At 41.4% G+C, this 20,637-nt stretch overlaps 4 non-coding genes across 4 annotated transcripts; all 4 read left to right on the forward strand.

Annotated features, from left to right (window-relative positions):
* Window positions 1-1,394: 1,394 nt before the first annotated feature.
* Window positions 1,395-1,481, forward strand: TRNASTOP-UCA (transfer RNA opal suppressor (anticodon UCA)). The gene has a single exon. It is a non-coding gene; the product is annotated as a tRNA-Sec (tRNA).
* A 3,157-nt stretch (window positions 1,482-4,638) lies between these two features.
* Window positions 4,639-4,725, forward strand: TRNASTOP-UCA (transfer RNA opal suppressor (anticodon UCA)). The gene has a single exon. It is a non-coding gene; the product is annotated as a tRNA-Sec (tRNA).
* Window positions 4,726-7,884: 3,159 nt separating this feature from the next.
* TRNASTOP-UCA (transfer RNA opal suppressor (anticodon UCA)) lies at window positions 7,885-7,971 on the forward strand. The gene has a single exon. It is a non-coding gene; the product is annotated as a tRNA-Sec (tRNA).
* A 4,184-nt stretch (window positions 7,972-12,155) lies between these two features.
* On the forward strand, window positions 12,156-12,242 carry TRNASTOP-UCA (transfer RNA opal suppressor (anticodon UCA)). Its single transcript has one exon. It is a non-coding gene; the product is annotated as a tRNA-Sec (tRNA).
* Window positions 12,243-20,637: the final 8,395 nt, after the last annotated feature.

The following is a 20,637-nucleotide window of genomic DNA, read 5'->3' on the forward strand; positions in this document are numbered from 1 at the left end:
TACTTTCCTTTACACAAGACATTTTGTGGTTTCTTGGCTTTCCTTTACACGAGTCATGTTGTGGTGCCATGGCTTTCCTTTACACAAGTCATGTTGTGGTGCCTTGGCTTGCCTTTTCATGAGTCACGTTGTGGTGTCTTGGCTTTCCTGTACACTAGTCATGTTGTGGTGTCTTGGCTTTCCTTTACACAAGTCATGTTGTCTTGTCTTGAAATATCCTTTACACAAGTCATGTTATGGGGTCTTGATCTTTCCTTTACAGCATTCATGTTGTGTTGTCTTGGACTTTCCTTACCACAAGTCATGGTGTGGTGTCTTGGCCTTTCCTTTACACGAGTCATGTTTTGTTGTCTTGGACTTTTCATTTACACGAGCCATGTTGTGGTGTCTTCAGCTTTCCATGAGTTATGTTGTGGTATCTTGGACTTTCCATTTACACAATTCATGTTGTGGTGTCTTGGCTTTCCTTTACATGAGTCATGTTGTGTTTTCTTGATCTTCCTTTTACACAATTCATGTTGTGGTGTCTTGGCTTTCGTTTATACAATTCATGTTGTGGTGTCTTGGCTTTCTTTTACACAATTCATGTTGTGGTGCCTTGGGCTTTCCTTTACACAAGTCATGTTGCGATGTCTTGGCTTTCCTTTACTCAAGTCATGTTTTGGTGTTGTGGCTTTCCTTTACACAAGTCATGTAGTGGTGTCTTGGCTTTCCTTTACTCAAGCCATATTGTAGTGTTTTGGCTTTCCTTTACACAAGTCATGTTGTGGTGTCTTGGCTTTCCTTTACTCAAGTCATGTTGTGGTGTTTTGGCTTTCCTTTACACAAGTCATGTTGCGATGTCTTGGCTTTCCTTTGCTCAAGTCATGTTGTGGTGTTTTGGCTTTCCTTTACACAAGTCATGTTGTGGTGTCTTGGCTTTCCTTTACTCAAGTCATGTTGTGGTGTTTTGGCTTTCCTTTACACAATCATGTTGTGGTGTCTTGCTCTTTCCGTTCAAGGAGTCAGAGAGAGTGAGAGAACAGAGTAAGGCTTTAAGAATGTCTGTTTATTCTGTGTTCTGTAAACTCAAATCAGCACGGCCTTTCCTCTTCTATTGTGGTTAACGCTGACATTACCAATGATTTATCTGAACTTTGTCCATATTATAAGAAAGTCTTGTTTACCCAGAAAGCCTGTCTCTGTTTTGCATACAATCAAAGGATCATATTCTGAACTTTTGACTAAAACAGTGCATGAAAATAAAGACAAATCAAAAAAAGAGCTGAGCCCAGAACTTCAATAAATAGTGAACATTGATAGCTAAGCGGATTACACATTTTGGCTCACACCCTACCTGTAAAAGAATATGTATTCTTGTGATATATATACCTGTTTTGCTACACTGTTTCTTTGCCCGGATGAACCTCAGTGGTCTGGGGTGCAGGCTTCAAACCTGTAGCTGTCTAGCGACAGAGTGGTTCAATTCCACCTTCTGGGCGAGGCAGCTTTTGTGATGGGCTGCCCATTGTCAGGGTAACTAATACATGTTTTTTTGTCAATTCTGTTCATGTTCACAACTTGTAGCAGACAATATTTGGTAACTACATTTTCAGCAGCCCTGCCAACACGTGTTTTCTTCTGTGTTTTCAAGGCCACGTCACCATTTAAGATCAAAGAGTAACCGAGAGAATTACTTGTTAAATAGTAGCCAGCGCTCTGAGGGGCGATTCATCTGGGCACCCCGGCAAGTCATGAAAGGAAGGGTATGCATTAAACACAGTGTAGATTGGAGAATCTGACATTAATAATCTGAGAGATTGGGAAGAGATAGTGTCCGATACTAATGAAATGAAGGCAGTGATGTTCATCAATGGAATGAGGGTATCACATTTGACAATATCAAAGTAAATGGTCATCTATCTGCTCCCGTAGATGCCCCCGGTACTGAGGAAGGACCACTGAACCCCATCCTCAGTCCACGGAGTAGGCTTTTTGTGGGCACTTTACTTCTTTGTTGCAGATTTTGCTCACAGATCTTGGAGTCTCACAGTCTTTCTGTGCACCCAATATAAACAAATGAATAAATAAATACGTGAATGCATATGTATAATGAAGCATGCAAAATGAGTTTGCCTCTAGGCTATCCCATTTTTGGGGCCAGATAATGGACCCTGAGGCACAACGACATAAAGCGATATCCTCAGGGTTATACCATTCCATCACATTTGGAAACTAGGATTAAAAACAACTTTTGTACAACAAAAAATCGAAACATCCTTACCTCGTCCTCTCATCTGGAGTGATCCAGCAGAGCAAAAAATATGTTGCAGCATAACCTGATTAATAGAGTGTTTTAAATCTTCTGAGCGCCTCTGTCCTCCTTCACTGCTGGGGTGCCACCACTTTCCCCTTTCCCCCGAGTTCAATCAGAGGTCACAGAGCCCGGCTGTCACTGCATAGAGGCGCTCTGCTCAGCATCCTCAACCTTGTTCCCACATCAGCACCTGGCCTGTTCCTAGTCCGTTGCACCTGCACCCCCCAGTTCACACCACTGCCGAGTGACTTACAGTTTTATCAGAGTAATCCAAGTCACCAAGAATGCAATGTTTAAGTCCCACACTTTTCATTTACAAAGCACTAGTGTTCGCAGGTGTCTTACTACAATTGAAGTGACTCGGAACTACAATTCCCAGAATGTATTAGGTTATTCAAATAAAATACAGGACAAGAGTGTTGCATGTTTGATACCATGAAATCACCAGGTAACTCTTCCTTACATAGCTGACCATTTACATAAAGGTCAGCCTATGGTCTCTGCAAGTAATTCTGCCTAGGGCGAGAAGGCTTCGAGAGGCACAGCCAAGAGGAACGGTTACCAGGAGGAACTACTACAAATCCTCCAAGAAAAGTCAAATACAGCAAACCTAAAACTGATGACTGATGTAGAGACGGGTATGTCAAGAAACGTTTAGATTTAATAATAAATACACCTACACCTCAGCTTCACTTGTCTTTACAATTAGCACATGTCGAGGTTGTGGAGTCTTGGACTTTCCTTTACACAAGTCATGTTGTGGTGTCTTGCGCTTTTCTTTCCACAAGTCTTTTTGAGGTGTCTTGGAATTTCCTTTCCATGAGTCATGTTGTGGTGTCTTGGACTTTCCTTTCCATGAGTCATGTTGTGGTGTCTTGGTTTTCCTTTACACAAGTCATGTTGTGGTGTCTTCTACTTTCCTTTACACAAGACATTTTGTGGTTTATTGGCTTTCCTTTACACGAGTCATGTTGTGGTGCCATGGCTTTCCTTTACACAAGTCATGTTGTGGTGCCTTGGCTTGCCTTTTCATAAGTCACGTTGTGGTGTCTTGGCTTTCCTTTACACTAGTCATGTTGTGGTGTCTTGACTTTCCTTTACACAAGTCATGTTGTGGTGTCTTGGCTTTCCTTTATACAAGTCATGTTGTCTTGTCTTGAAATATCCTTTACACAAGTCATGTTATGGGGTCTTGATCTTTCCTTTACAGCATTCATGTTGTGTTGTCTTGGACTTTCCTTACCACAAGTCATGGTGTGGTGTCTTGGCCTTTCCTTTACACGAGTCATGCTTTGTTGTCTTGGACTTTTCATTTACACGAGCCATGTTGTGGTGTCTTCAGCTTTCCATGAGTTATGTTGTGGTATCTTGGACTTTCCATTTACACAATTCATAATGTGGTGTCTTGGCTTTCCTTTACATGAGTCATGTTGTGTTTTCTTGATCTTCCTTTTACACAATTCATGTTGTGGTGTCTTGGCTTTCGTTTACACAATTCATGTTGTGGTGTCTTGGCTTTCTTTTACACAATTCATGTTGTGGTGCCTTGGGCTTTCCTTTACACAAGTCATGTTGCGATGTCTTGGCTTTCCTTTACTCAAGTCATGTTTTGGTGTTTTGGCTTTCCTTTACACAAGTCATGTAGTGGTGTCTTGGCTTTCCTTTACTCAAGCCATATTGTAGTGTTTTGGCTTTCCTTTACACAAGTCATGTTGTGGTGTCTTGGCTTTCCTTTACTCAAGTCATGTTGTGGTGTTTTGGCTTTCCTTTACACAAGTCATGTTGCGATGTCTTGGCTTTCCTTTGCTCAAGTCATGTTGTGGTGTTTTGGCTTTCCTTTACACAAGTCATGTTGTGGTGTCTTGGCTTTCCTTTACTCAAGTCATGTTGGGGTGTTTTGGCTTTCCTTTACACAATCATGTTGTGGTGTCTTGCTCTTTCCGTTCAAGGAGTCAGAGAGAGTGAGAGAACAGAGTAAGGCTTTAAGAATGTCTGTTTATTCTGTGTTCTGTAAACTCAAATCAGCACGGCCTTTCCTCTTCTATTGTGGTTAACGCTGACATTACCAATGATTTATCTGAACTTTGTCCATATTATAAGAAAGTCTTGTTTACCCAGAAAGCCTGTCTCTGTTTTGCATACAATCAAAGGTTCATATTCTGAACTTTTGACTAAAACAGTGCATGAAAATAAAGACAAATCAAAAAAAGAGCTGAGCCCAGAACTTCAATAAATAGTGAACATTGATAGCTAAGTGGATTGCACATTTTGGCTCACACCCTACCTGTAAAAGAATATGTATTCTTGTGATATATATACCTGTTTTGCTACACTGTTTCTTTGCCCGGATGAACCTCAGTGGTCTGGGGTGCAGGCTTCAAACCTGTAGCTGTCTAGCGACAGAGTGGTTCAATTCCACCTTCTGGGCGAGGCAGCTTTTGTGATGGGCTGCCCATTGTCAGGGTAACTAATACATGTTTTTTTGTCAATTCTGTTCATGTTCACAACTTGTAGCAGACAATATTTGGTAACTACATTTTCAGCAGCCCTGCCGACGCGTGTTTTCTTCTGTGTTTTCAAGGCCACGTCACCATTTAAGATCAAAGAGTAACCAAGAGAATTACTTGTTAAATAGTAGCCAGCGCTCTGAGGGGCGATTCATCTGGGCACCCCAGCAAGTCATGAAAGGAAGGGTATGCATTAAACACAGTGTAGATTGGAGAATCTGACATTAATAATCTGAGAGATTGGGTAGAGATAGTGTCCGATACTAATGAAATGAAGGCAGTGATGTTCATCAATGGAATGAGGGTATCACATTTGACAATATCAAAGTAAATGGTCATCTATCTGCTCCCGTAGATGCCCCCGGTACTGAGGAAGGACCACTGATCCCCATCCTTGGTCCACGGAGTAGGCTTTTTGTGGGCACTCTACTTCTTTGTTGCAGACTTTGCTCACAGATCTTGGAGTGTCACAGTCTTTCTGTGCACCCAATATAAACAAATGAATAAATAAATACATGAATGCATATGTATAATGAAGCATGCAAAATGAGTTTGCCTCTAGGCTATCCATTTTTGGGGCCAGATAATGGACCCTGAGGCACAACGACATAAAGCGATATCCTCAGGGTTATACCATTCCATCACATTTGGAAACTAGGATTAAAAAGTCCTTTTGTACAACAAAAAATCTAACATCCTTACCTCGTCCTCTCATCTGGAGTTATCCAGCAGAGCAAAAAATATGTTGCAGCATAACCTGATTAATAGAGTGTTTTAAATCTTCTGACCGCCTCTGCCCTCCTCTACTGCTGGGGTGCCACCCTTTTCCCCTTTCCCCCCGAGTTCAATCAGAGGTCACAGAGCCCGGCTGTCACTGCATAGAGGCGCTCTTCTCAGCATCCTCAACCTTGTTCCCACATCAGCACGTGGCCTGTTCCTAGTCCGTTGCACCTGCACCCCCAGTTCACACCACTGCCGAGTGACTGACAGTTTTATCAGAGTAATCCAGGTCACCAAGAATGCAATGTTTAAGTCCCACACTTTTCATTTACAAAGCACTAGTGTTCGCAGGTGTCTTACTTACTACAATTAAAGTGACTCGGAACTACAATTCCCAGAATGTATTAGGTTATTCAAATAAAATACAGGACAAGAGTGTTGCATGTTTGATACCATGAAATCACCAGGTAACTCTTCCTTACATAGCTGACCATTTACATAAAGGTCAGCCTATGGTCTCTGCAAGTAATTCTGCCTAGGGCGAGAAGGCTTCGAGAGGCACAGCCAAGAGGAACGGTTACCAGGAGGAACTCCTACAAATCCTCCAAGAAAAGGCAAATACAGCAAACCTAAAACTGATGACTGATGTAGAAACGGGTATGTCAAGAAACGTTTAGATTTATTAATAAATACACCTACACCTCAGCTTCACTTGTCTTTACAATTAGCACATGTAGGGGTTGTGGTGTCTTGGACTTTCCTTTACACAAGTCATTTTGTGGTGTCTTGGGCTTTTCTTTCCACAAGTCGTATTGAGGTGTCTTGGAATTTCCTTTCCATGAGTCATGTTGTGGTGTCTTGGACTTTCCTTTCCATGAGTCATGTTGTGGTGTCTTGGCTTTCCTTTACACAAGTTATGTTGTGGTGTCTTCTACTTTCCTTTACACAAGACATTTTGTGGTTTCTTGGCTTTCCTTTACACGAGTCATGTTGTGGTGCCATGGCTTTCCTTTACAAAAGTCATGTTGTGGTGCCTTGGCTTGCCTTTTCATGAGTCACGTTGTGGTGTCTTGGCTTTCCTGTACACTAGTCATGTTGTGGTGTCTTGACTTTCCTTTACACAAGTCATGTTGTGGTGTCTTGGCTTTCCTTTACACAAGTCATGTTGTCTTGTCTTGAAATATCCTTTACACAAGTCATGTTATGGGGTCTTGATCTTTCCTTTACAGCATTCATGTTGTGTTGTCTTGGACTTTCCTTACCACAAGTCATGGTGTGGTGTCTTGGCCTTTCCTTTACACGAGTCATGTTTTGTTGTCTTGGACTTTTCATTTACACGAGCCATGTTGTGGTGTCTTCAGCTTTCCATGAGTTATGTTGTGGTATCTTGGACTTTCCATTTACACAATTCATGTTGTGGTGTCTTGGCTTTCCTTTACATGAGTCATGTTGTGTTTTCTTGATCTTCCTTTTACACAATTCATGTTGTGGTGTCTTGGCTTTCGTTTACACAATTCATGTTGTGGTGTCTTGGCTTTCTTTTACACAATTCATGTTGTGGTGCCTTGGGCTTTCCTTTACACAAGTCATGTTGCGATGTCTTGGCTTTCCTTTACTCAAGTCATGTTTTGGTGTTTTGGCTTTCCTTTACACAAGTCATGTAGTGGTGTCTTGGCTTTCCTTTACTCAGGCCATATTGTAGTGTTTTGGCTTTCCTTTACACAAGTCATGTTGTGGTGTCTTGACTTTCCTTTACTCAAGTCATGTTGTGGTGTTTTGGCTTTCCTTTACACAAGTCATGTTGCAATGTCTGGGCTTTCCTTTGCTCAAGTCATGTTGTGGTGTTTTGGCTTTCCTTTACACAAGTCATGTTGTGGTGTCTTGGCTTTCCTTTACTCAAGTCATGTTGTGGTGTTTTGGCTTTCCTTTACACAATCATGTTGTGGTGTCTTGCTCTTTCCGTTCAAGGAGTCAGAGAGAGTGAGAGAACAGAGTAAGGCTTTAAGAATGTCTGTTTATTCTGTGTTCTGTAAACTCAAATCAGCACGGCCTTTCCTCTTCTATTGTGGTTAACGCTGACATTACCAATGATTTATCTGAACTTTGTCCATATTATAAGAAAGTCTTGTTTACCCAGAAAGCCTGTCTCTGTTTTGCATACAATCAAAGGTTCATATTCTGAACTTTTGACTAAAACAGTGCATGAAAATAAAGACAAATCAAAAAAAGAGCTGAGCCCAGAACTTCAATAAATAGTGAACATTGATAGCTAAGCGGATTACACATTTTGGCTTACACCCTACCTGTAAAAGAGTATGTATTCTTGTGATATATATACCTGTTTTGCTACACTGTTTCTTTGCCTGGATGAACCTCAGTGGTCTGGGGTGCAGGCTTCAAACCTGTAGCTGTCTAGTGACAGAGTGGTTCAATTCCACCTTCTGGGCAAGGCAGCTTTTGTGATGGGCTTCCCATTGTCAGGGTAACTAATACATGTTTTTTTGTATATTCTGTTCATGTTCACAACTTGTAGCAGACAATATTTGGTAACTACATTTTCAGCAGCCCTGCCGACACGTGTTTTCTTCTGTATTTTCAAGGCCACGTCACCATTTAAGATCAAAGAGTAACCGAGAGAATTACTTGTTAAATAGTAGCCAGCGCTCTGAGGGGCGATTCATCTGGGCACCCCAGCAAGTCATGAAAGGAAGGGTATGCATTAAACACAGTGTAGATTGGAGAATCTGACATTAATAATCTGAGAGATTGGGAAGAGATAGTGTCCAATACTAATGAAATGAAGGCAGTGATGTTCATCAATGGAATGAGGGTATCACATTTGACAATATCAAAGTAAATGGTCATCTATCTGCTCCCGTAGATGCCCCCGGTACTGAGGAAGGACCACTGAACCCCATCCTCAGTCCACGGAGTAGGCTTTTTGTGGGCACTTTACTTCTTTGTTGCAGACTTTGCTCACAGATCTTGGAGTCTCACAGTCTTTCTGTGCACCCAATATAAACAAATGAATAAATAAATACATGAATGCATATGTATAATGAAGCATGCAAAATGAGTTTGCCTCTAGGCTATCCCATTTTTGGGGCCAGATAATGAACCCTGAGGCACAACGACATAAAGCGATATCCTCAGGGTTATACCATTCCATCACATTTGGAAACTAGGATTAAAAAGTCCTTTTGTACAACAAAAAATCTAACATCCTTACCTCGTCCTCTCATCTGGAGTGATCCAGCAGAGCAAAAAATATGTTGCAGCATAACCTGATTAATAGAGTGTTTTAAATCTTCTGACCGCCTCTGTCCTCCTCCACTGTTGGGGTTCCACCCGGATCCCCTTTCCCCCCGAGTTCAATCAGAGGTCACAGAGCCCGGCTGTCACTGCATAGAGGCGCTCTGCTCAACATCCTCAACCTTGTTCCCACATCAGCACGTGGCCTGTTCCTAGTCCGTTGCACCTGTACCCCCCAGTTCACACCACTGCCGAGTGACTGACAGTTTTATCAGAGTAATCCAAGTCACCAAGAATGCAATGTTTAAGTCCCACACTTTTCCTTTACAAAGCACTAGTGTTCGCAGGTGTCTTACTACAATTGAAGTGACTCGGAACTACAATTCCCAGAATGTATTAGGTTATTCAAATAAAATAGAGGACAAAAGTGTTGCATGTTTGATACCATGAAATCACCAGGTAACTCTTCCTTACATAGCTGACCATTTACATAAAGGTCAGCCTATGGTCTCTGCAAGTAATTCTGCCTAGGGCGAGAAGGCTTCGAGAGGCACAGCCAAGAGGAACGGTTAGCAGGAGGAACTACTACAAATCCGCCAAGAAAAGGCAAATACAGCAAACCTAAAACTGATGACTGATGTAGAAACGGGTATGTCAAGAAACGTTTAGATTTATTAATAAATACACCTACACCTCAGCTTCACTTGTCTTTACAATTAGCACATGTCGAGGTTGTGGTGTCTTGGACTTTCCTTTACACAAGTCATGTTGTGGTGTCTTGCGCTTTTCTTTCCACAAGTCTTTTTGAGGTGTCTTGGAATTTCCTTTCCATGAGTCATGTTGTGGTGTCTTGGACTTTCCTTTCCATGAGTCATGTTGTGGTGTCTTGGCTTTCCTTTACACAAGTCATGTTGTGGTGTCTTCTACTTTCCTTTACACAAGACATTTTGTGGTTTCTTGGCTTTCCTTTACACAAGTCATGTTGTGGTGCCATGGCTTTCCTTTACACAAGTAATGTTGTGGTGCCTTGGCTTGCCTTTTCATGAGTCACGTTGTGGTGTCTTGGATTTCCTTTACACTAGTCATGTTGTGGTGTCATGACTTTCCTTTACACAAGTCATGTTGTGGTGTCTTGGCTTTCCTTTATACAAGTCATGTTGTGGTGTCTTGGGCTTTTCTTTCCACAAGTCGTTTTGAGGTGTCTTGACATTTCCTTTCCATGAGTCATGTTGTGGTGTCTTGGACTTTCCTTTCCATGAGTCATGTTGTGGTGTCTTGGCTTTCCTTTACACAAGTCATGTTGTGGTGTCTTCTATTTTCCTTTACACAAGACATTTTGTGGTTTCTTGGCTTTCCTTTACACGAGTCATGTTGTGGTGCCATGGCTTTCCTTTACAAAAGTCATGTTGTGGTGCCTTGGCTTGCCTTTTCATGAGTCACGTTGTGGTGTCTTGGCTTTCCTTTACACTAGTCATGTTGTGGTGTCTTGACTTTCCTTTACACAAGTTATGTTGTGGTGCCTTGGGCTTTCCTTTACACAAGTCATGTTGTCTTGTCTTGAAATATCCTTTACACAAGTCATGTTATGGGGTCTTGATCTTTCCTTTACAGCATTCATGTTGTGTTGTCTTGGACTTTCCTTACCACAAGTCATGGTGTGGTGTCTTGGCCTTTCCTTTACACGAGTCATGTTTTGTTGTCTTGGACTTTTCATTTACACGAGCCATGTTGTGGTGTCTTCAGCTATCCATGAGTTATGTTGTGGTATCTTGGACTTTCCATTTACACAATTCATGTTGTGGTGTGTTGGCTTTCCTTTACATGAGTCATGTTGTGTTTTCTTGATCTTCCTTTTACACAATTCATGTTGTGGTGTCTTGGACTTTCCTTTCCATGAGTCATGTTGTGGTGTCTTGGCTTTCCTTTAAACAAGTCATGTTGTGGTGTCTTCTATTTTCCTTTACACAAGACATTTTGTGGTTTCTTGGCTTTCCTTTACACGAGTCATGTTGTGGTGCCATGGCTTTCCTTTACAAAAGTCATGTTGTGGTGCCTTGGCTTGCCTTTTCATGAGTCACGTTGTGGTGTCTTGGCTTTCCTTTACACTAGTCATGTTGTGGTGTCTTGACTTTCCTTTACACAAGTCATGTTGTGGTGCCTTGGGCTTTCCTTTACACAAGTCATGTTGTCTTGTCTTGAAATATCCTTTACACAAGTCATGTTATGGGGTCTTGATCTTTCCTTTACAGCATTCATGTTGTGTTGTCTTGGACTTTCCTTACCACAAGTCATGGTGTGGTGTCTTGGCCTTTCCTTTACACGAGTCATGTTTTGTTGTCTTGGACTTTTCATTTACACGAGCCATGTTGTGGTGTCTTCAGCTATCCATGAGTTATGTTGTGGTATCTTGGACTTTCCATTTACACAATTCATGTTGTGGTGTCTTGGCTTTCCTTTACATGAGTCATTTTGTGTTTTCTTGATCTTCCTTTTACATAATTCATGTTGTGGTGTCTTGGCTTTCATTTACACAATTCATGTTGTGGTGTCTTGGCTTTCTTTTACACAATTCATGTTGTGGTGCCTTGGCCTTTCCTTTACACAAGTCATGTTGCGATGTCTTGGCTTTCCTTTACTCAAGTCATGTTGTGGTGTTTTGGCTTTCCTTTACACAAGTCATGTAGTGGTGTTTTGGCTTTCCTTTACTCAAGTCATATTGTAGTGTTTTGGCTTTCCTTTACACAAGTCATGTTGTGGTGTCTTGGCTTTCCTTTACTCAAGTCATGTTGTGGTGTTTTGGCTTTCCTTTACACAAGTCATGTTGCGATGTCTTGGCTTTCCTTTACTCAAGTCATGTTGTAGTGTTTTGGCTTTCCTTTACACAAGTCATGTTGTGGTGTCTTGGCTTTCCTTTACTCAAGTCATATTGTGGTGTTTTGGCTTTCATTTACACAATCATGTTGTGGTGCTTGCTCTTTCCGTTCAAGGAGTCAGAGAGAGTGAGAGAACAGAGTAAGGCTTTAAGAATGTCTGTTTATTCTGTGTTCTGTAAACTCAAATCAGCACGGCCTTTCCTCTTCTATTGTGGTTAACGCTGACATTACCAATGATTTATCTGAACTTTGTCCATATTATAAGAAAGTCTCGTTTACCCAGAAAGCCTGTCTCTGTTTTGCATACAATCAAAGGTTCATATTCTGAACTTTTGACTAAAACAGTGCATGAAAATAAAGACAAATCAAAAAAAGAGCTGAGCCCAGAACTTCAATAAATAGTGAACATTGATAGCTAAGCGGATTACAAATTTTGGCTCACACCCTACCTGTAAAAGAGTATGTATTCTTGTGATATATATACCTGTTTTGCTACACTGTTTCTTTGACTGGATGAACCTCAGTGGTCTGGGGTGCAGGCTTCAAACCTGTAGCTGTCTAGCAACAGAGTGGTTCAATTCCACCTTCTGGGCGAGGCAGCTTTTGTGATGGGCTGCCCATTGTCAGGGTAACTAATACATGTTTTTTTGTCAATTCTGTTCATGTTCACAACTTGTAGCAGACAATATTTGGTAACTAAATTTTCAGCAGCCCTGCCGACACGTGTTTTCTTCTGTGTTTTCAAGGCCACGTCACCATTTAAGATCAAAGAGTAACCGATAGAATTACTTGTTAAATAGTAGCCAGCGCTCTGAGGGGCGATTCATCTGGGCACCCCAGCAAGTCATGAAAGGAAGGGTATGCATTAAACACAGTGTAGATTGGAGAATCTGACATTAATAATCTGAGAGATTGGGAAGAGATAGTGTCCGATACTAATGAAATGAAGGCAGTGATGTTCATCAATGGAATGAGGGTATCACATTTGACAATATCAAAGTAAATGGTCATCTATCTGCTCCCGTAGATGCCCCCGGTACTGAGGAAGGACCACTGAACCCGATCCTCGGTCCACGGAGTAGGCTTTTTGTGGGCACTTTACTTCTTTGTTGCAGACTTTGCTCACAGATCTTGGAGTCTCACAGTCTTTCTGTGCACCCAATATAAACAAATGAATAAATAAATACATGAATGCATATGTATAATGAAGCATGCAAAATGAGTTTGCCTCTAGGCTATCCATTTTTGGGGCCAGATAATGGACCCTGAGGCACAACGACATAAAGCGATATCCTCAGGGTTATACCATTCCATCACATTTGGAAACTAGGATTAAAAAATCCTTTTGTACAACAAAAAATCTAACATCCTTACCTCGTCCTCTCATCTGGAGTGATCCTGAAGAGCAAAAAATATGTTGCAGCATAACATGATTAATAGAGTGTTTTAAATCTTTTGACCATCTCTGCCCTCCTCCACTGCTGGGGTGCCACCCGTTTCCCCTTTCCCCCCCGAGTTCAATCAGAGGTCACAGAGCCTGGCTGTCACTGCATAGATGCGCTCTGCTCAGCATCCTCAACCTTGTTCCCACATCAGCACGTGGCCTGTTCCTAGTCCGTTGCACCTGCACCCCCAGTTCACACCACTGCCGAGTGACTGACGGTTTTATCAGAGTAATCCAGGTCACCAAGAATGCAATGTTTAAGTCCCACACTTTTCATTTACAAAGCACTAGTGTTCGCAGGTGTCTTACTACAATTGAAGTGACTCGGAACTACAATTCCCAGAATGTATTAGGTCATTCAAATAAAATACAGGACAAGAGTGTTGCATGTTTGATACCATGAAATCTCCAGGTAACTCTTCCTTACATAGCTGACCATTTACATAAAGGTCAGCCTATGGTCTCTGCAAGTAATTCTGCCTAGGGCGAGAAGGCTTCGAGAGGCACAGCCAAGAGGAACGGTTACCAGGAGGAACTACTACAAATCCTCCAAGAAAAGGCAAATACAGCAAACCTAAAACTGATGACTGATGTAGAAACGTGTATGTCAAGAAACATTTAGATTTATTAATAAATACACCTACACCTCAGCTTCACTTGTCTTTACAATTAGCACATGTCGGGGTTGTGATGTCTTGGACTTTCCTTTACACAAGTCATGTTGTGGTGTCTTGGGCTTTTCTTTCCACAAGTCGTTTTGAGGTGTCTTGGAATTTCCTTTCCATGAGTCATGTTGTGGTGTCTTGGACTTTCCTTTCCATGAGTCACGTTGTGGTGTCTTGGCTTTCCTTTACACAAGTCATGTTGTGGTGTCTTCTACTTTCCTTTACACAAGACATTTTGTGGTTTCTTGGCTTTCCTTTACACGAGTCATGTTGTGGTGCCATGGCTTTCCTTTACACAAGTCATGTTGTGGTGTCTTGGCTTTCCTTTATACAAGTCATGTTGTCTTGTCTTGAAATATCCTTTACACAAGTCATGTTATGGGGTCTTGATCTTTCCTTTACAGCATTCATGTTGTGTTGTCTTGGACTTTCCTTACCACAAGTCATGGTGTGGTGTCTTGGCCTTTCCTTTACACGAGTCATGTTTTGTTGTCTTGGACTTTTCATTTACACGAGCCATGTTGTGGTGTCTTCAGCTTTCCATGAGTTATGTTGTGGTATCTTGGACTTTCCATTTACACATGACTGTTTGAACTAATTCATTATTTGCTGACTTAAGTGCTGTCAGAGAGCGAGAGCAGCGAGTCGGACCAGAGAGTCAGAGAGCCACGAAGCGGACGGCTGCGGTGGCGTGGTGTGGGGCTGCGCTGTTCTGATCCACAAACCAAAGCCGTGCAGGACCAGATCTGACCCCGAAAAACCACAGAGACCCGCAGACCTGCAGATCCGCAGACCCGCAGTAAGTCCGCAGAGAGCCGGCTTTTGTGCGGCTCGCGTGTTACAGGACCCGCGGGAGTCCGCGGAAAACCCAGGCTTTGCAGCGCCTAGTGACACTGCTGCGGCGGTTCTGCACCCGAGTCTCCCTCTGCCCACAGGCATCCACCTGGCGTCTAGGCGCCCAGGCGTCTGGGCGTCCATTCCTTTGCAGGGCACTAGGGCAGGCTTGGTGCCTAGGAACCAGGCGGCGTCGTGGGCGCGCCGGTGTTGGTCTGACCCCCCCTAATCGCCCAACTCACGGCAGCTGTATCAGTTCCCCGCTGGGGACGAGTTAGCCGGCAGCACCCCACTCCAATAAGCATTGCTGGGTGGTCGGGAACTACGACCAGCTGACTTCCTGACTTCTTGACTCAGCAGGGGCTTGTGCTGCCTGCCTTGCTGCAGCTTGCTGTGCTGTGCTGTGGACTTGTGTACTGGGAGGAGGTCTATTGTACCAAGGCGACTGCTGTTACTGCTGTTACAAGGCGAATACTGATCCAAGGCGATTGAATCATCTGAATCATTTGATAGTACTGTGGACCTACTGTGGACCTACAGAGTAATTAAAGAGGTGTGTTGGTGCTGGTGAATGCTAGTGAATAAGTCTAATAGCACACGAGGACACTGGGCACTAGGTAAAGACCCTTGCTTTGCTGCCTTATTGTTTTAACTGCTCCTGCTTAGCCATCCTCCCTGCCCTGGACCCTGTTCTTTCCTCACGGCAGCTGTCCCTTATCGATAGGGCAGACGGGCTTGGGAGGGCGCGCCCACAAGGTGTGGGGGGAAGGCATAGAAGTGCAGCAATGCAAAGCAGTCATTAGGAGGAGGTATCCTTACAACCCGGCCCCATTCAAACTCATACAAACTCACTTCCTTGCGATAATCTCTAATACCGGGGGCAAGCCCACCCAGAGAGAGGACGAAAAGATCAAGAAATTGTGAGTTTGAGGGCTAGTGTATTTAATTGTTGTATTTGGATGTGAGTGTGCAAGAGTGGAGACACACAGAGATCCACGCCGGGAAAATAACTCCACTGCAAAAAAAAATATAACTCCCCGGAACTCTATACCATCCAAGTGGGAATCTTGCTGCAAGTGGGTCTAATGCAAGCGTGAGAAGCACTGTGTCAATAAACGCTGTGGCTGCAGTGCACAGGCTGCACGTTTGCAATAACGAAAAAAAATAATAATAATAATTGGAAGTGTGTTATCCCTGAGTTTGAGGACCCGGAAAAGGAAATAAATAGTGCGCAGTAAGGATTACACAGGATAAAACACAAGGTAAGAATGCGCTCCGGCAAAGTGAGAACAGTGGGGACAACTGCCAGACGTACAAGGAAACTACAGCAGCCAAATGTGAAAGCCAGTACTCTAAGACAAAATCAAACCTTAATCTCACCAATAGCTAGAATGTTTGCAAAATCAGGAAAAATACCGGATAAGTTTGAGTTCCTGAAAGATCCGGCTGGCGCTCTTATTATTATGCATAAGGATATGGAAAAGGACAATCTACAAACGCCAATAAACCCAATAAACCCAATGTCAACTGAAAAACACAAGAGGCTAATCAGTGAAAGCACCCCCCTCAAAGGAGATTGTGTTTTACAAATGAAGGACTATGAGTTCCAAATTAATGATCACGATATCCTAAATGTAACCATCACTCCGGACTCAAATAATGTCGACCTAGCTAACCTAAAGGATCCAGAAATGCAAGGAAAACAAAATCTACTAACTGCCAGCAGCAAGATGGAATCAAAACTGACAGTAATACCATAGGAAGTAAATGTAGAAATTAGGAAGAAACCTCAGTTATACAATGATGATACTCATACCAGACCAATTAATACACTGGTTAATACACTGGTTCACAATAATGATTATGGAAACCAAGAAAAACTGAAAATATGGAAAAATAACACCACAAGAGAGAATGTGCCCTCAAAGGCAAATTTCATCCATAAGACAGACTTTGCGTCTCTATCAGATCCTACAAATGAAGCTCCTCTTGAAAACAACCCAATTGGAACAGACATGCCAACTGTTGGAATGAAATGGGACCTATTCTATCAAACATCAACGCTAACCCTAGAGGCATTAAATTATCAATCGAACAAGATGGACATTCAGATTGATCTCCTCACAATGATGGCAACAGCAGTTGCAGGGATAGATAACAAACTCGCGCAGCTTAACAATCTGATAACCAGAGTCCAAAAGGATAAACAAAAAACAAACATGGAATGTATCTGCTCCCCCCTATTGGAGAAACTTGCAGCAATACCGGAGGTCTTGCATACTATAATAAAGGACACAAAAAATGCTCTAAAGAAAGAAACTGGACAGGAAGTGGGTACAAGGAAATATAAAGATAGGGATATAGTCAATATGGAGGATGATAAAACCACCTCTAAAACGAACAAAGAAGAAAAAGTAATAGTGAGGTTATCAGAGGACAATGAAGAAACACAAGATGTAAGTGACCTTTTTTCTGAAATCAACCAAAGGAATGCAATGCACGAAGAAGATATAAATACAGTAGGAATAGGAGAAAATGATTGTAAGACACAAGATTCATACGGTTATACTATGTCAAAAAGGCAAAAGAAAAAACTACGCAAAGCAAGGAAAAATCAAAAGTCTAGCCAACAGAAAAACGAGGAAACAATAAAGTCTAGTCAGCAGGAACATGAGGAAACAATAAAATCTAATGGTATAACAAAAAATAAAGTATGGCAACAAGAAGAACCAAGTAAGGAAAGAAAAAGTTCTCCTCTGTCCATCAAGGAGCCTAAGAAAATATTCTCAATTTTCACACAAAAACCATTGCAGGAACAACTGTTACATAATGTGGATAAAAATGGACAAAATGAAATAAAATTACATGAGATGGCTAGAACGAACCCTCCAGTTAAAAAACAAAATAGAATGGAGAAAGTTGAAGCCCAGGTGAACGATTCTAAACAGGGTCATAGGAATGGAATGCCTCAGTCACTAAAAACAATGAGTAAATTCAGCGATCAACAAGATGGGCTTTTCAATGGAAACACAGAGCTATGTCTGAGGGAAATCAAGAACAACGTACCTAGATGGAACTAAGAAGCTATAGCAGAGCATAAAATTAAATCTCCGCATTGGGATCAATTAGTAATTGAGAAACGAGAAGGAGAAAAAACAATTAGATATAAAAAAAAATCAAATAACGGAAAAACCATGTAAAGAAAATCAAGTAGTTGCTGAGAATATTCAACTGATATTCAACCCTGAATATGAATCCAGAGGCAGATACGATATATTGAATAGAGGGAACATCCTCAGATTATTCAAATCAATCCCAGCATTAATCAATATCAAGAATGATGACATCAATTCCATCGAATTTATTGCTGATAAAAACAGCTCCCAAGAAATGACACTGGTCACGGTTAATTCAATGCCAATAGTGGAGCAAATCTTAAAAGAAATTCCGACATTTAAGGCCTGGGGGATAGTTATTACAAAGCAGGCCCCGAAAGTGTACCCAATTCCATTCATTAAAGAGGCAAATCTGGTTCAAACGGAGCAAATTGCCAAACAAAAAGGAACTGTAATTAGGAATGCTCGGGGGAGATCCATTAGTTCATCAGGAGTGGCACCGCCACCTTCCACAAATGAAATTACATCAGGAATAAACGAAAAATGGATTGTGCAGGCTCTGCATAACAATAATGAACAATGAAGGATTAAAAATCCCATCTCCGAACCAAAAGCAAATGAGTTCAGAATGTGTTCATGGAACATAAATGGAGTAGGGCCCAAACTATCCAATGCACATATAAGGTGTATACCCATACCATGTCAAATATTATTTCTACAAGAAACTTGGGAACCCCAACCGTTTGCACTGAATGGTTATGTAGGTTACTATGAAAATGCAAGCAAAAATCACAGATACGGTCGACCAAGTGGGGGGTTAGCAACTTTTGTCTCCTGCAGTCTGCAAGCAGAACATGAAAAAATCGCAACAAATAGTAAAAACATTCTCATAGTAAAATTGAAATACAAAAATACTGAGCAAAAGGATAGGACAATAATTCTGATCAATGTATACATCCAGCCAACAAAAGCAAGCAGAACTGATATATGTGCTTCCATTAATACTATACTGTTGGAACAAATGCTAAATAATCCTTTAGTAGACTACGTGATGACTGGGGATTTTAATCTGAACCTATTAATACCATTTATAAGGGATGATGTATCACAATCCCAGGACCAACAATGGTCAATACCGCAGCAAGAGCTTCAAGGAGTTACAAGCAACAAGGGGCGAAACCAAATAGGTACGACATTCATCAAGGATATGGAAGCGCTCGGTTTGCGAGTCCTTAATGGTCGATTTAAAGATGATAGACCGCCTGCATACACATATATAGCCCATAATGCAAGCTCCAGGATTGATTATACAATGGTCTCATTGAATATATTTCAAAACATAATCACTTATAGGTTGGTTAAAGTCGAAGACAGTGACCATTGTCAGCAGATAATAACCACCAATATTCCAAACAATATTAATCAACAATATTATACTGTGCCAGGATACACTGGAACGATAAACTACAAAAAATTAATTTGGACTAATTTCAATAAGGACAGCATGAACGAAACGGTCAAAAATATTATAAGGAGCTGCTTCATTGAAAATAGGAAGGAGTCAGTAGTTGACCAGTGGGTGGAATTTACTAAAAAACTAGTGAAACCCCAATCCTCGAGTAACCCAAGCAATATGAGGTTGAAGCGTGAAGCAGAGGAAAAAGACTCATATATGAATCTTCCATATACAATAACAAAACTAAAAAGAGCAAGGAATAGGATAAAAAGACAACTAAATTCCACAACGACAAGTGAAGAGACCCTGACTAACTTAAAAACATTGAACCAGCACCTAAAAAAACTTATACGGAATGAGAAATATCAAGCAAAACAGGAATTATGGTCCAAACTATTGCATGCAAGAAAGCAGGCTAATGGGAGAGAATTCTGGAAAATTATAAACAAACTAGTACGGCCAAACAAATTGGTAGTTTCATCAACATTAACAGAACAAGAATGGGTAATGTTCCTAGAAAAACATCTAAACAACAACGGTGCAGCAAAAATCACTGTGAGCATGCAAAACAGTTGTACAGCTAGCGACGAGATGCAAGAACAATTTGTAATTTCTAAAGTGCACTTAATAAAATTAATTAAGAAGCAGAAAGATGGGGCGCCAGGCCCTAATGGGATACCATTTGCCCTATACAAAGAAAATCCTGACTTTTGGTCGACGTACTTGGTAAAAGTGTTCAAAGAAGTGATAGAGACGGGAAAAATCCCTGATTCCTGGCGAGGATCTCTAATCTCACCTATATATAAGAAAGGTAATTGGTCTCTTGCTGAGAACTATAGACTTATTACCTTACAAGACACAGATGCCAAACTGTTTGCTGGAGTACTCTTAAACAAACTAAATGAATGGGTAACAGAAAATAATATTTTGCCAATTAATCAAACTGGCTTCATTAAAGGGCTTGGAACAACGACAAACATCATGGCATTAGCACTAACGATTGAAAAATCACTGAGGATAAAACTGCCATTATATTTATGTTTTGTTGATTTTAAGTCTGCTTTTGACTATGTGCAAAGAAACTTATTGTGGAAAAAACTTCTGGAAAAAGGCACCCCAGCTGTGCTATTAAATCTTATACAATTGCTCCACAACAAAACCTGGGTAAGAGTAAGGATGGGGGATGGTCAATCATTAACAAAGGAAATTCCTGCTCTTGAAGGGCTGAAACAGGGATGTGTACTAGCCCCCCTCCTTTTTAATCTATTTTTAGGAGACTTATCAGTCAACCTGGATGACCTCAATGCACATCCTCCTAAGCTGGGGGATAAGCTGATATCCAACTTGATGTATGCGGACGATGCGACCTTACTAAGTCACACTAAAATAGGTCTCCAGCGCTTAATCAACAGAACACTTATGTATGCAAATGAAAATGGAATGGTTATTAATGAAACGAAAACAAAAATCATGG

Source organism: Lissotriton helveticus, chromosome 5_1 (genome assembly GCF_964261635.1).
Source record: "Lissotriton helveticus chromosome 5_1, aLisHel1.1, whole genome shotgun sequence".
NCBI classification, from domain to species: domain Eukaryota; kingdom Metazoa; phylum Chordata; class Amphibia; order Caudata; family Salamandridae; genus Lissotriton; species Lissotriton helveticus.